This window comes from Calypte anna, chromosome 3, assembly GCF_003957555.1.
Source record: "Calypte anna isolate BGI_N300 chromosome 3, bCalAnn1_v1.p, whole genome shotgun sequence".
NCBI lineage: Eukaryota > Metazoa > Chordata > Aves > Apodiformes > Trochilidae > Calypte > Calypte anna.
The window spans coordinates 58511353-58523744 of record NC_044246.1 but is presented as its reverse complement, the minus strand read 5'-3'; positions in this window follow the sequence as shown (position 1 = coordinate 58523744).

Here is a 12392-nt window from a genome sequence, read left to right as displayed (position 1 = left end):
AATCAAAAGAGATTCAATAGAGGCTCTTCCAAATAACCAAGCTTGCAATAAAGTGATGATGCATCTCAAAGAGTCTCAGATAAGTCATCTTCAAAGCAAGTAAGATCTATGTCAGTAGTGTCCCTCCCAACTAGGATAATAGACTTAATTTAGGGTGAGCTAAATGATATTCTAAATACATAATACGAGAGTGAAAGTCTTATTCATATCACTGGACATTTTTTCCAGTTATTTCAGTAGCACCAGCATTTCACATGATTTGTTTGGTTTCAATTATTTATTTTTCCTCAAAAATGTTTTTATTAGTATAGTCTCTCAGGAAGTTGATTTGGCCTTCAGAGCTCTAAGGGGGTCTACTCCCAGCACAAATACCTCAAGAGATCAAAATGCTTCATAGTACCATGCTTAGGCTCCATGGTCAGAATCTTTTGTCCTTTTGAAAAATATTCTGCTTTTCAGATAATCCTTTTGAAGTAATGGAGCTACTAATTGTTTGAGGATTTCAAAATCTGAAAAAATAGTCCCTCCTAAGGAGGAAAATTGTGATTCTTTGTTCCACTTCTGGGATTTTAGATAGCATACCTCACAGCTGTGCTAACCATGATGACTGTTGTTTTCATGATGTGTTACAGTTGTTGGCTTAAGTCTTAATATACGGAATTCGGTATTTATTTTTTATCTGGAGGAAGGAGGGAAAGGAAGATAGGGCAGTCTTATGGGGTTTTTTGTCAATTGAAATTTTGGTTTCACAAATAATAACAATCACAAGAACTAGAAAAATATTAAAGATTAAAGTTACTTTCAGAGATCTTTAATAATGTAGTGCCATTAAAAGCAAGGATGATTTGATGTAGCCAATGCCCCAAGTTAGTCTATCTATGCTTGTTTTACACACGAATGATATCAGTACGAATTCTTTTTATATATAAAAAGAAAAGCAAATCTCTTAGCTTATATATACTAGGAAAATATTTGTTTACTAAGTACACGCTGCAGATTTTTCCAGTGTTTTCTCAGACTAGGCCCTCGTCTCTCTGTGGTTAGCCAAACTGGATGCATGGTTCATGTAGTTTAAGGATTGCTTAATTTAACAAACCTCTGTCCTCTGTATTTTTCATTTATGCTGCTGGCACATCATGCCAGCGGCTGGATGTGCATTACTAATACAGTGGTTTTCATTTTGATTTTGCCAGCTTCATCTGAATCATATGTGCAGCTAAGCCTGCAGACTTAGGATGTTGAGAAGGAAAACTTCCTCCTTCTGTTCCTGTTAGTGAAGAGACTGCTGGTGAAAACAGTGCCTGTGTAGTTTAGCAGAGACAGAAATGTAGCAGAACTGGTCATCACCCCCAAGTCCTGTTTCCAATCTAGCATCGGGTGGTTGAGCTGAGCTGTCTGACAGGAACTGCAAAATTTGGCCCGCAAATTCATCTCTTCTAATGTAAATCACAAGGCAAGATCTACATGGCTTGCAGTGGCAGACTCTAGTTGAAGTTGGTTTTTATTTACTCAAATCATTTCCATGATTCAGTTTATTAATTGACACCAAAACAAGTTGTATATCAGTACTATTGCAGTAGTTATAGATTGCTATAGGAAGGAACTGCAAAGGAAGGAACAAGCAGGGTGGGATAAGAACAGTAGATAATCTCTTACAAATAGCTTCATCATCAGAAAAAGTGCACCTGGAACCAAACTCTAAGTATCAGGTTCATCTTCTTCTATCTCACTCCTTTCTCTCAACTCCCCTCCCTGCAAAGAACTAAATTCTGTATATAAGGGGACTTAGACACAAAAAATGTTTATGACAGAGCTGTTTAAGTTTCTTCTTTTGTATACGTACTGTATACACATCAAATCTATTTTGCTATTTGTGTTCATGTTTTAATTTGTCTTACCTGAAAATGTCATAATCACAGCCTACACCTGAGGAGTCATTGCTTATACTTTACAGGCCTACTTCAGCCATGCACACAAATTGAAAGTAAGATTTATTTAGAAATTAGAGCAAGCGCTCATGTATTGACGTAAAAGCCACAGGGCTTCCATTTATTCAGCTCTTAACTTTCTTTTAGCCAGGTAGGGAATGAGCCAAGAGGCAGGCACAGTAGAAAAAATATTTACTCAGAGGAACTGGAATTAGATTAGGAGTTTAGGAGACACTAAACTGAGAAAACAGCAGGTTCAGTGGAAGGGCTATGTAAACATAAGTACATTGATAGGGATATTTTAAGGGAGTAAGAAAAGACTTTTAAAAGGCTGTGAAAGTGTTAAATGAACAGGAAGGGCTGTTGCAGGGTTTCAGAGAGTGGATTATTCTGCTAACTGGGTTTGACAGAAGCCGTGTCTCCACACCCCACTGTTTGAAAAACCAGGTAGAGAAAAAGGCTGCCAGGTCCCTGAGCTGGATGTAATCCATCCATGAACTGGCTTTCATTTGTGAAGTCTTTCTAAGCAATGTTTCTTCCATAAAGGAGGGACTTACCACATAACTTTTGGACAAGTTCTCCCTTGAGTGTGTCATACTGTTGAGCATATCCTGTGACAGACCTCTGAAGTCAGGGCAGTTTCAGAATGAGTTTGAGGCTCCCCAGGCACTTACCAGCCCTGACCCTCCAGAAACCCGAGGAAATTGCTGGGGACATGCTACTTGCTTATCCACCTCCCTGGTTATCAAGTTGCTCAAGGACATGGAGGTTTAAAGGAGGGCTATACGTAAACCAGCATTCTTGGGACACTATGGAGCAAGAAGAGAATATTAATATCAGGAAACCCAATACTGATTTGCAGGTCATCAGCTGCCATGTACCTATGCATGAACTCACATAATGGCATCTGTGATGCTAATCCTGAAAGTTACAGATATCTGACCTAATTTCCTAACACCCATCTTCATTACCACTGTCTGATTAAATCTCTGAAGAGTGCTATAACCTTCAGGAAAGATAAACCCCAAGGATAGAAAAGGGAGAACTGCCTGCAGTGAAAGATTAAGGGGGCAGGATACAGCTGAAACTAGTCCTTACCAGTCTAAGGAAACAAAATCAGAAACACAATGAACAGGAGACATTATGGTTGAATAGGAGAAACAGCCTCTATGTGCTGCCCATCAGCTGTACAACAAGTTAATGAGAATAACTTTCCAAGGAAGAGGTAGAAAGACTTATCATGCGAATAAAAGACCAAGAAACTGGTAAGGAAGAAACACTAATTGTGAAAATTAATTCATATGTAAATAGGATGGAAATTAAGATTTAATAAGAATATCAAAATTGTCCTAAAACTGTCTGAGGGGAAGCTCCGATCATCAAACTAGATTGTAAACACTTGCTACTTTTGCTGCCTTCAGCACTGACCAATTTACCTTGAAATTACTGACACCCTTCCTACCAGGTTTTTTCGTTAGCAGAACTGAAGAGGCAAACTTTGTGTTCTTCATTACTAGCATCAAAGCTGTCATGGTATCAGCACTGCAGCAGCCATGGAAGCTCAGGGATATGTGAGAGGCCAAGCTAAGAGGGAAAGACATGCAGTTTCCTTGGATAGCTGAGAAAAACAGACAAGCTTTACAGTTCACATGCCTTTCCCAGTCAGCACTCCAGCAGTCAAGCTGGGTGAGGGTGGCTCAAGTATTCAGTTCATATCAATGCCTGGAATGGTGAAGCAGAACTCGAGAGCTGGGTTGCTCGCAGTGCTGTCTCCCTCCACCTGCTGTTTGCTCTGTCTCCTGCAATGACAAGATAAGCTACCACTGAAGTGTCCCTGCACATGAGCAGGGGGCAAATTTGGCAGCCAGTGCTTGTCTTTCATTGCAGAACACTTTCAAATCCATGAAAGAAGATCACTATAAAAGATGTTGGTATTTATTTTATGGTACTGCAAGTGCAACAGCTGCTAGACAGTATGTGGCATCATTTGAAGTGTTCTCAAGAAAATTTGCTATTTGTTCTAGGCACTGATTGCTTAAATAAATCTCATCAAAAGTCAGTGTATGCAGTATGGTCCTTGGCAAAAATACAAAAAAAATTTGTTTTCTCAAATTTTCTTGTTTTCTCAAAATTTGTTTTCTCAAATACTTGTTTTCTCGAATTTCCCAAATTTTGCCATTAGTTTGAATAGAGCTATAAGATATGCTTAAAATATTTTCTTGAAAATTTCAGGTCTGATAAATTGGCCATGCTGTTAGCCTTGAAATTAAACCCAAATGAATAATTGAGTTTGAGTTATTTGGATGTTGCTTCTTTTTCTTCTCACAGGATAACCAAAACTCCTTCTGCTTTTCTCCAGTGCTTTTCAAAAGCATTCAAACATTCCGTGATGGAATTCATCTCTAAGTTTTATAGATCATGTGGTATATATGTCGCTATATTATTTCCTTGTCAATGTCAGATGTCAAATGGGTTCTTTTTCACTTTCAAACGGGTTAAGTATAAAAACAAACAAAACATTGCACTATATGGTTGTAAAACCCAACAGCTTTCAATCCTAACGCATTTAGTGTAATATTTTGTTTTCAAGTAATGTTTAAACCACATCATCCTGACTTTGATATCTGTGGGTAGCATCAAAAGCAAGGGGCAGAAACATGAATAAAGCTTGTAATGTGTATTATGGAAGAACCAGTGTCAATGAATAACTGCAGACTTTTCTTGTAGTATTCAGCTTTCTCTGCTGAAGTGTTTGATTTAATCTTTTGTCCACCATTTTAGCAAAAGTATGTCACTACAGATTGTGTATTTTGTAAAAACATGCTTTGATAGCTACAATTTAGAATTTATACCTAAAAAGTGTAGCAGAGTCCTTAGGGGAGCAGATAAATTAAAAATGTACACTCCATAAACTGAGGGAAATCAGGTAAAAAGTGGTGTCTTGACTCTGAGTTATTATTTATGTTTAGTATCCATTTTAGGGAAGTGCTTTTTAGGAGTTAGGACCTGAAAAAAACGCACTTTTTAAGTGTGTTTTTTAAGTTCATTTTCTACATCTACTCCAGGAGCTCCAGCAGGCACACGATTGCTTTCTGAGTTCCCAAGCTCAGCACAGGCAGCATCTGTGAGGGCAGCGTCTTTGGGACCTACTCTGTAGGTGACACTGCTGTCAGCTCAGGATTGCAGGTGGGGGCTATAGTCTCTTCAGTTTTCCATTAGATCTTCAAGTGCTTAGGGAGGGAAAGTGGCCTTAAAGGGTGTTAATTAATGCTATCTGGTTCTAGAGCCGGCTTAAAGAAGGAGTCTCCACTGGTTAAAGGGTCCCTGTGCTTTACTGTGGGCTGTGCAGTGGCTGAGCTAAGACCTGCAGAAGCTCTAACAAGTGAACAGTGAAAGAAAGAAGTCCTGGGACAGAAAGCCTGCTTGGGAAAAGAGGGGTGATAGGGTTGTGTGTGAGGTTTGAAAGTGGCCTTTAGAAGAAAAGTATAAATGTAACTATTGAACACACTCTGATGCTGTTTTTTCCTGCTCTTTGAAAAGCAAGGATGGCCTTAGATTCAGGGTCGCCTTATCACAACTCTGGCCCAAAATCACATTTTCTAATATTCTCTAAAGACTTGGAATGTAGAGATGGCAGTAGATGTTGATAATTCGTCAGAGAAAATGTGTAGCTCCCTCCAATAGGGTGAAAGGTCTCTTTAGGCAATCACAAAAACTTGAAAAAGGATCCAAACTTCTGCATATTCATTCTGACAGATGTGGCTATTCAGTTCCTTCAGAACCCAGGAGAGGTGGCAGATTTCTTCTAGAGTGAGGAAATTAATCCTCAATATCCTCTCCAGGGAAAATACAAGAACAGCCTGAATTAGGAAGGCAGCTTTCACTGTTATGTATTGCAGTTCTATCCACTGTGAATTCTGAAAAAAAAAAAAAAAAGTTAGATTTAGGTTTTGTGATAAGAGTCCAAGTGCTTTTTTGAAGGAAGCAATTTTCATGTGTCATGAGCTAACATCACAAGTGAAGCTTTGCCTTTGTAAGCCCTGCTCAAAGCATGATGGAAACTCCACATACGCAAAGTACGTGACCCTGATTTCATTAGGTGCTCTGCTGGTGGGGGGCTTTCTGCACTGGACTCTGGCCACCACCCTCAGTTTGTGGTGTCACCATTAATTGCTTACCTTAATAAAACCTAAAATATATTCACGCTCTCCATTTCTTGGAAACCCAAATACAAGAGGGACTGACTTTCATAAAATGCTTTGGCAATATGCATTCCCTAGTTTATCCCATCAGATTGGACCACAGCTGTGCAGGACATGCTGTACTTCCTCAAGGGCACTCTTCTAAATGAGCCAACAATATCAAAGCCTTGTGGGCAATGCAAACCAGGGCTGCACATGCTTTTAGACTTTACATATATTTAACCAGCATTTGCTCATTTGCTGCAGCATCTCCTTTTAAAACCTTTTATAGCTTTTTTTTTTTTTTTTTTTTTTTTTCTTTCCTTTTTTTTTTTTTTAAGGAGAAGCTTTGATTTCATGAACTTCATGTCAGGGCTCTCCCTGGGTGCTCTAAGGGAGAGTGCTAAGAGCTCCACAAGGTTCTTTAGTAACAAGAAAGAGCAGTAGTAGGATTGTCCAAATCACAAGAGAATCTTTAGATATCTTTTCTGTGTGTGCAAAGTCTAGATTGATCAGCTTAGCATTTTTTGGTTAGAATATTTGACTGTATTACATTTTGGTAATAGAATTTATATTTGAATACCTGGCTCCTGGAAGGTACTTCTGCCAAAGTTTCTTTTTGTGCTCTGAAGTCTGAAAGGATTAGAATTCAATATTTATTCACTTATGGAGGACAAAAGCACTGCGTTGTTTTTTTTTTGCTTTTCTTTTTTGCTTTTTTTTTTCTTTTCTTTTTTTTTTCTTTCTTTTCCTTTTTCCTTTTTTTTTTTTTTTCTTTTTTCCCCCTTTTTTAATGGGAAAAAAATCAAGACTCATGCAATAAGGACAAGAAAACCAACTTGTGTAAGATCACTAAAATCAGTACTCACTAAATCTGTAAGCAACTTGACCTGTTCTATTGTGGACCAACTCACTGGTCCTTTGTTAGAGTCACCCTTTATATCAAAAGATAGAAAATTCCCACAGCATTTGACACGGTTGCTGTACTTAAACAAGTTAATTGTCTCCAAGCAATTACCATGAAATTGTTTATCAGCAGCATTAACCTCTGTGAAATCTCACATGCCACATCCTGATTTACCTACTTTCCCTCAGATGCTGCTGTCTGGACAGGCTGTTTTCCTTGTTTAGGCAGCAGTCCTGAATTCTCCACAGCCTGAAGGAAATTGAGATTACCGGTTAGTCTGCTCATCTTCTTCCCTGGAGGCATCTTCTAAATAGATTCAGGAAGCACAGGTATATCAGGACAAGGGCAGCAAATATTAAACTAGGATATTTGAGATTATTGCAAGGAAGTTGTTTTGTATGACAGACACCCCTAAGAGGTGTTTCATTCTGTCAGCTGTCAAGCACTCTTGATGGAGCATCTGCTGATCTCAGAGTGAGGTCCTTTGGGGTCCTGAATTTGACACATTTACAAGTATTCATCTCCCTTTCCCAGTCCTCTACTTCTTTTATTTGGTAAATATAACATTAAAAGAAAGCAGTCTTGGTGCTAGAGCTACATTAATAAATTGCTTCTTTAAAAAAAAAAGATTCAAAACTTCTGATTCAGACCACAGCTGTTTAAAAAATGCACAATGACTTGTACATCAAAAAGCTATTTAGCTTCCTTTTAGATGGAAAGCTGATAAAATTCATTCACAGCTGAGAAAGAAAGTGGCAAGCTACTGATAAACATGCTGTAGGATGTGTAGCATATTGCAAGTTATAAAATCAGTGAGTGGGGAAAAGCTTCTATATTACGTGTTCCAAGAAGTATATCAGTCATGAAGAAGCAAATTAAACATACAATTGATTTGATATAAATACACTGAATAAATTCAGCAAATGGTACCACATTCAGTAGAATCAAAAGAAAATATAACATAATGGATGCCAAGCTTACTGAACTGGGTAAAATTCTTCATTCAACTGCTATATAACCAATCACACAAATCACATATGAGTTGTTAAACAAAGCAATTGAATGACACCTGAAACAACCATGTGAAAGATACTGAATCAGGGAAATCACAGGACCAGCTGAACCACGCAGTAACAGATTTTGCTTGGCAAAAACTATAGGTTCCAGCACATCAGCAGAGGTGTAGGTATCACACAGAAGCTGTAGCTTAAGTACCAACATATCAGCAGAGGGCTGTATTTAGATGCCTTTGCCATAGAATGTAAAGAGATGGGAAATTTTAACAAAGAAATTATAGCACATTGTTATTATCACATTTCAACTACTAAATACTTTTCCTTAATTTCTTTGAGATTATTTCGGTTTATGTATGAGTTGCATTTTTCTGTGGCTTTTATAAATACAAAGTAACTGAGAGGTGAAGTAAAGTTCTAATTTAGATCCTGAGATTTAAAAAATCTATTTTTTCAGTGAGGGAAAGTGTGATGATGTGATTAAAGGTAGGATTTTGAAATCTAAATATTCTCTTAATGTCTAAAATTAACATTTGAATATCATTATAGTAGGATTGCACTACACAGTAAATTTGGATGGGATTTACAGTGCTTTTACTTATGCTCACACTTCTTGAAATCTGACTCTGTAATCAGGAGGAAACAATCTTATTTTTATTGAGTACTTATGTTGACAGTAATCTCACTTTATGAGAAATATCTGAATGTTAGTCTCCTAGTCTAAGTCCTTTATAATCAATGGATAGGGATGAGCTCTTCCAAAAGGTACTTCTGCCTGTTCTAAAGATGAATAAATTGAAACTTTTTGACTCAGATGAGGATCCTAATAACAAATGAAGTTATGATGAATCAATATTTAAGGGTCTTTAATTGAGAAATTAATTCTGAAAATTCACAAGCTAGCCCACTTTGCATAAATTTCCTCACACAGACAAGTCTACAAAGAGTCCTCTTGACTTCCTTGTCAAGTTAATGAAGTATATGCCTTTCAAGAAATGCCAGTGTTGATTATATACTTAAATCATAAGATATAACAAAGAGAGGAGTGCATATATTAAAATTTATTTATTATTTTTATGCAATGGTTTCCATAATCTGGATTATAGATGATTTCCCCATGCCTAAAATTCCTGTAACTGCAGCATCTTCATTCCTTTCTTCGCAGACTTCACTCCTTTGCAACACTGTTGTTCTTTTGCTGTGGAAATAAAGGATGTGTCTTTTGCTACAGTTCTAGATGAGGATCCTTACACTAGGGTGCTGACAGTTTTGAAGAGGAGTTTGCCCCATACACAGTCTTGCTTGAGAGGTCTGAAGGGAGGTGTGAATTCAAAGTTCACAGAATTTAGAAGTAATTCAGTGACGATTTTTCTTTCCATCCTGTTATGCTGTTAATCTTCCAGAAAGTTTTATTCTCTTTACCCTCGGGATTTCCTTTCCATCCCAAAATTGTTTACATTTTTTGCTGCATGTAGGGTACTTGTCATTGCAACATTCTAGCAAGAATATCTGAGAAAAATATCTGGTCATGGCTGGTATTCATTTCCTGAATATGGTCAAAAGATGTGTCTCTGTTAGACAAGCAATTTTCCCCCATTCGTTTTAGACCTATTGCTACAATACTTTCTTTGCCTCTCTAGATCTTTTAAATAATATTGAACAAACCTTATCAATGTCCAGCATTTGGTAACAAGTCAGTGTTCTAGAAGGTAGGACCTGACCCTGAGAAACAGACTGTATCTCCACTTTCAGCATTGAATCTTCTGTACCTGAGAAGGTTTAATTGTTCTGTGCTTCAGTTTCCTCACCTTTAAAATAGAAAAATTAAACTAACAACAGCTGTATTAGAATTTGAGATAACACAGATAAAATATACTGGTTACAGAAGTGGAAATGTTCAATCCATACAACAGTATAACTTCACCATAATGGGGAGATTAGCTTTTTTAAACTTCCTCAAAATTCTGAATAATTTTCCAGAAGGAGGCTGTGTGACATATGGAAACTGATTGTTCAAATTACCCATTTTTTTCTCTCCTTTTTGATAATTTCTGTACTTTTGTTCTTTGTTGACACAATTCATAATACTTGATGTGAAGACTTAACTTCATTGTCAATACCATACAGCGTACTATAGTGTTCCAGTATGCAAATAATCTAGAGGAAAGATTTTGCTACATTACTTGTTTATTTTATACCTTGGTGTGCATTTTAGTACATGAAAGGTTTCCTGAGGACAACATACTGCAACATAGACTCCTGGAGGAGAAATAAACTTCTGAAATGGCTCAGAGTGAATATATCCTTAAATCATTATGGCAAGGTCCACTACCAAAACTGGAACACTTTCATATCAGTAATATATAACTATTACCTCGCTGACTGCAGGAGCATCTTAGAGTGAGAAGATGAACTGAATGAGCTCCCTGGGTGAGAAGTGCTTTTGCAATAGTGATATAGTTAAATTTCAGATCACAGCAGACCTCCATCTAGAATTTCTGGCATGGTGCCTTAAAGGCTAGAGAACTGCTAAAAGTTTGAGATCTACTACCATGATCTGATTTCAGAGACCTGTGTTACCTTAGCACTTAATTTATGGTTTGTTGTGGAATGTGATAAAATAGAAGTGGTGCTTTGAATATTCACCTCATTAAAACTTCGTACCACAGGAAACTGACTCAAGATCAGACGTTTGCAGATAAAAACAATGTATTATATGAAAAAAAATGGTTGCATATTTCAACACTTGCCTCTTGATTTTTGTCCACTTAATCTTTGCTCTGGAATGTTATCAAAATGTTCATCTTCACTAGCATTCATGTTTGAAGTCATTAATAGATACATGAATGTTCGTAAGATTAAGAACTCTGTCGTGATAGAAGATTTTTCTTGTGGAAAAAATTTAAGTGGATTTAACCATGAGATAACTTCATATGACAGAGAAATGAAACAAAAGAAGATGTACTTCAAATAAGAAAAATTGTTTCTCTTCTCCTCTGGAGTACCCAAGGCTAAAATAAGGCAAAAAAAGGAAGGTGTATGCCCAGTGGAAGCTAGGTCAAGTGACATGGGAAGAATACAGAGACACAGCAAAAACAGACTGTAAGAAAACCAAATGTGAGGATTTTTCTAAGAATCAAGAATCTATGACAGGGACAAGAAATACTTTATAGAGGGCTCAGATAGAAATATATCAGACACTTGAATTGTCCCACATGCAGATTGGATAATCAGGAGACATCTCCTGTTGGTGGCCCAGGAAAAAGTGTCCTCCTTGAAATTTAGGAAGATTTGTTTATGCTTACTAAAACTATTAGGTAGAAAGAAGAAATATCCTGTGTGTTGAACATTATCGACTTTCCCTTGAGGAAGTTCTAACATGCACAGTGGTTTATTTATTTATTCATTCTTCTTATATCCACACCTGGCATAGTAAACACTGACAGACATCTGTGTAGTGTGCCATGGCAGTAAGTGGTCTATAGTGAAGTAAAGGCTTCTACAGGCAACTATTGGGTTCTGCTGTCCCTCCATCTAAACAATGGGAAAAAAACTGTCAAAGTAACAGAATGCTTTCAGAAAAAGGATGCAAAATTTGTTATCAACTTTTGTTTTGCACCATTGTTTTATAGAACAGCATTAATGAAACATGAACTTTAAACAGGCTGTTTTTCAGCTTCAGATATTCAGTAAGAATACCTCTATTTACAGAAAATATTATCAGAGTAATCAGTGCAAGATGTTGATGTAAATTCCACATTCAGTGTGCTTTGTGCTATATATTACATGCTTGATGGTATGAACAAAATTTTTTCTGCACTATCTGGTAAACATAAAGGTAGGAAAGAAAAAAAAATAATTGTGGAGACTTACGTATTTTGAGGTAAGAACTAGAAAAATGAAACCACAAGTCCCCCTCCACAAATCCCCTTCACATCCACCTTTTATGATTGTCTACCCAATTAATTTAAAAATGTGAATATATGAAAATGCAAAAATGTTATGATATAATTAATATAATAAATACAAAAAGTGCAAGAAACAGCGAATTTTAAATCCCAAATGTCGTCAAGTTATTCAGCTTTCCTACTTCAGTTTCTCTATAAACTTAGTCTTTGTAATTGATGCAGAGCTTTGAGGAACCATTGAGAAAGAATTAGATTAATTTAAAATGGAATGAAACTTAGTAGTAGACAGTACTAATCTTGTTGATAATGAGAATGTCCTTTTTCAGATGGCTATTCAGTACCTGGTAATACAAAAAGAGAGAAAAAAATCAGCATAAGTTGATTAACTGGAAGGTGACCACAAGTTCCCTACTTGTGGCTGTGAACAAAAGACAAACAAAATCCTAGGGTATATT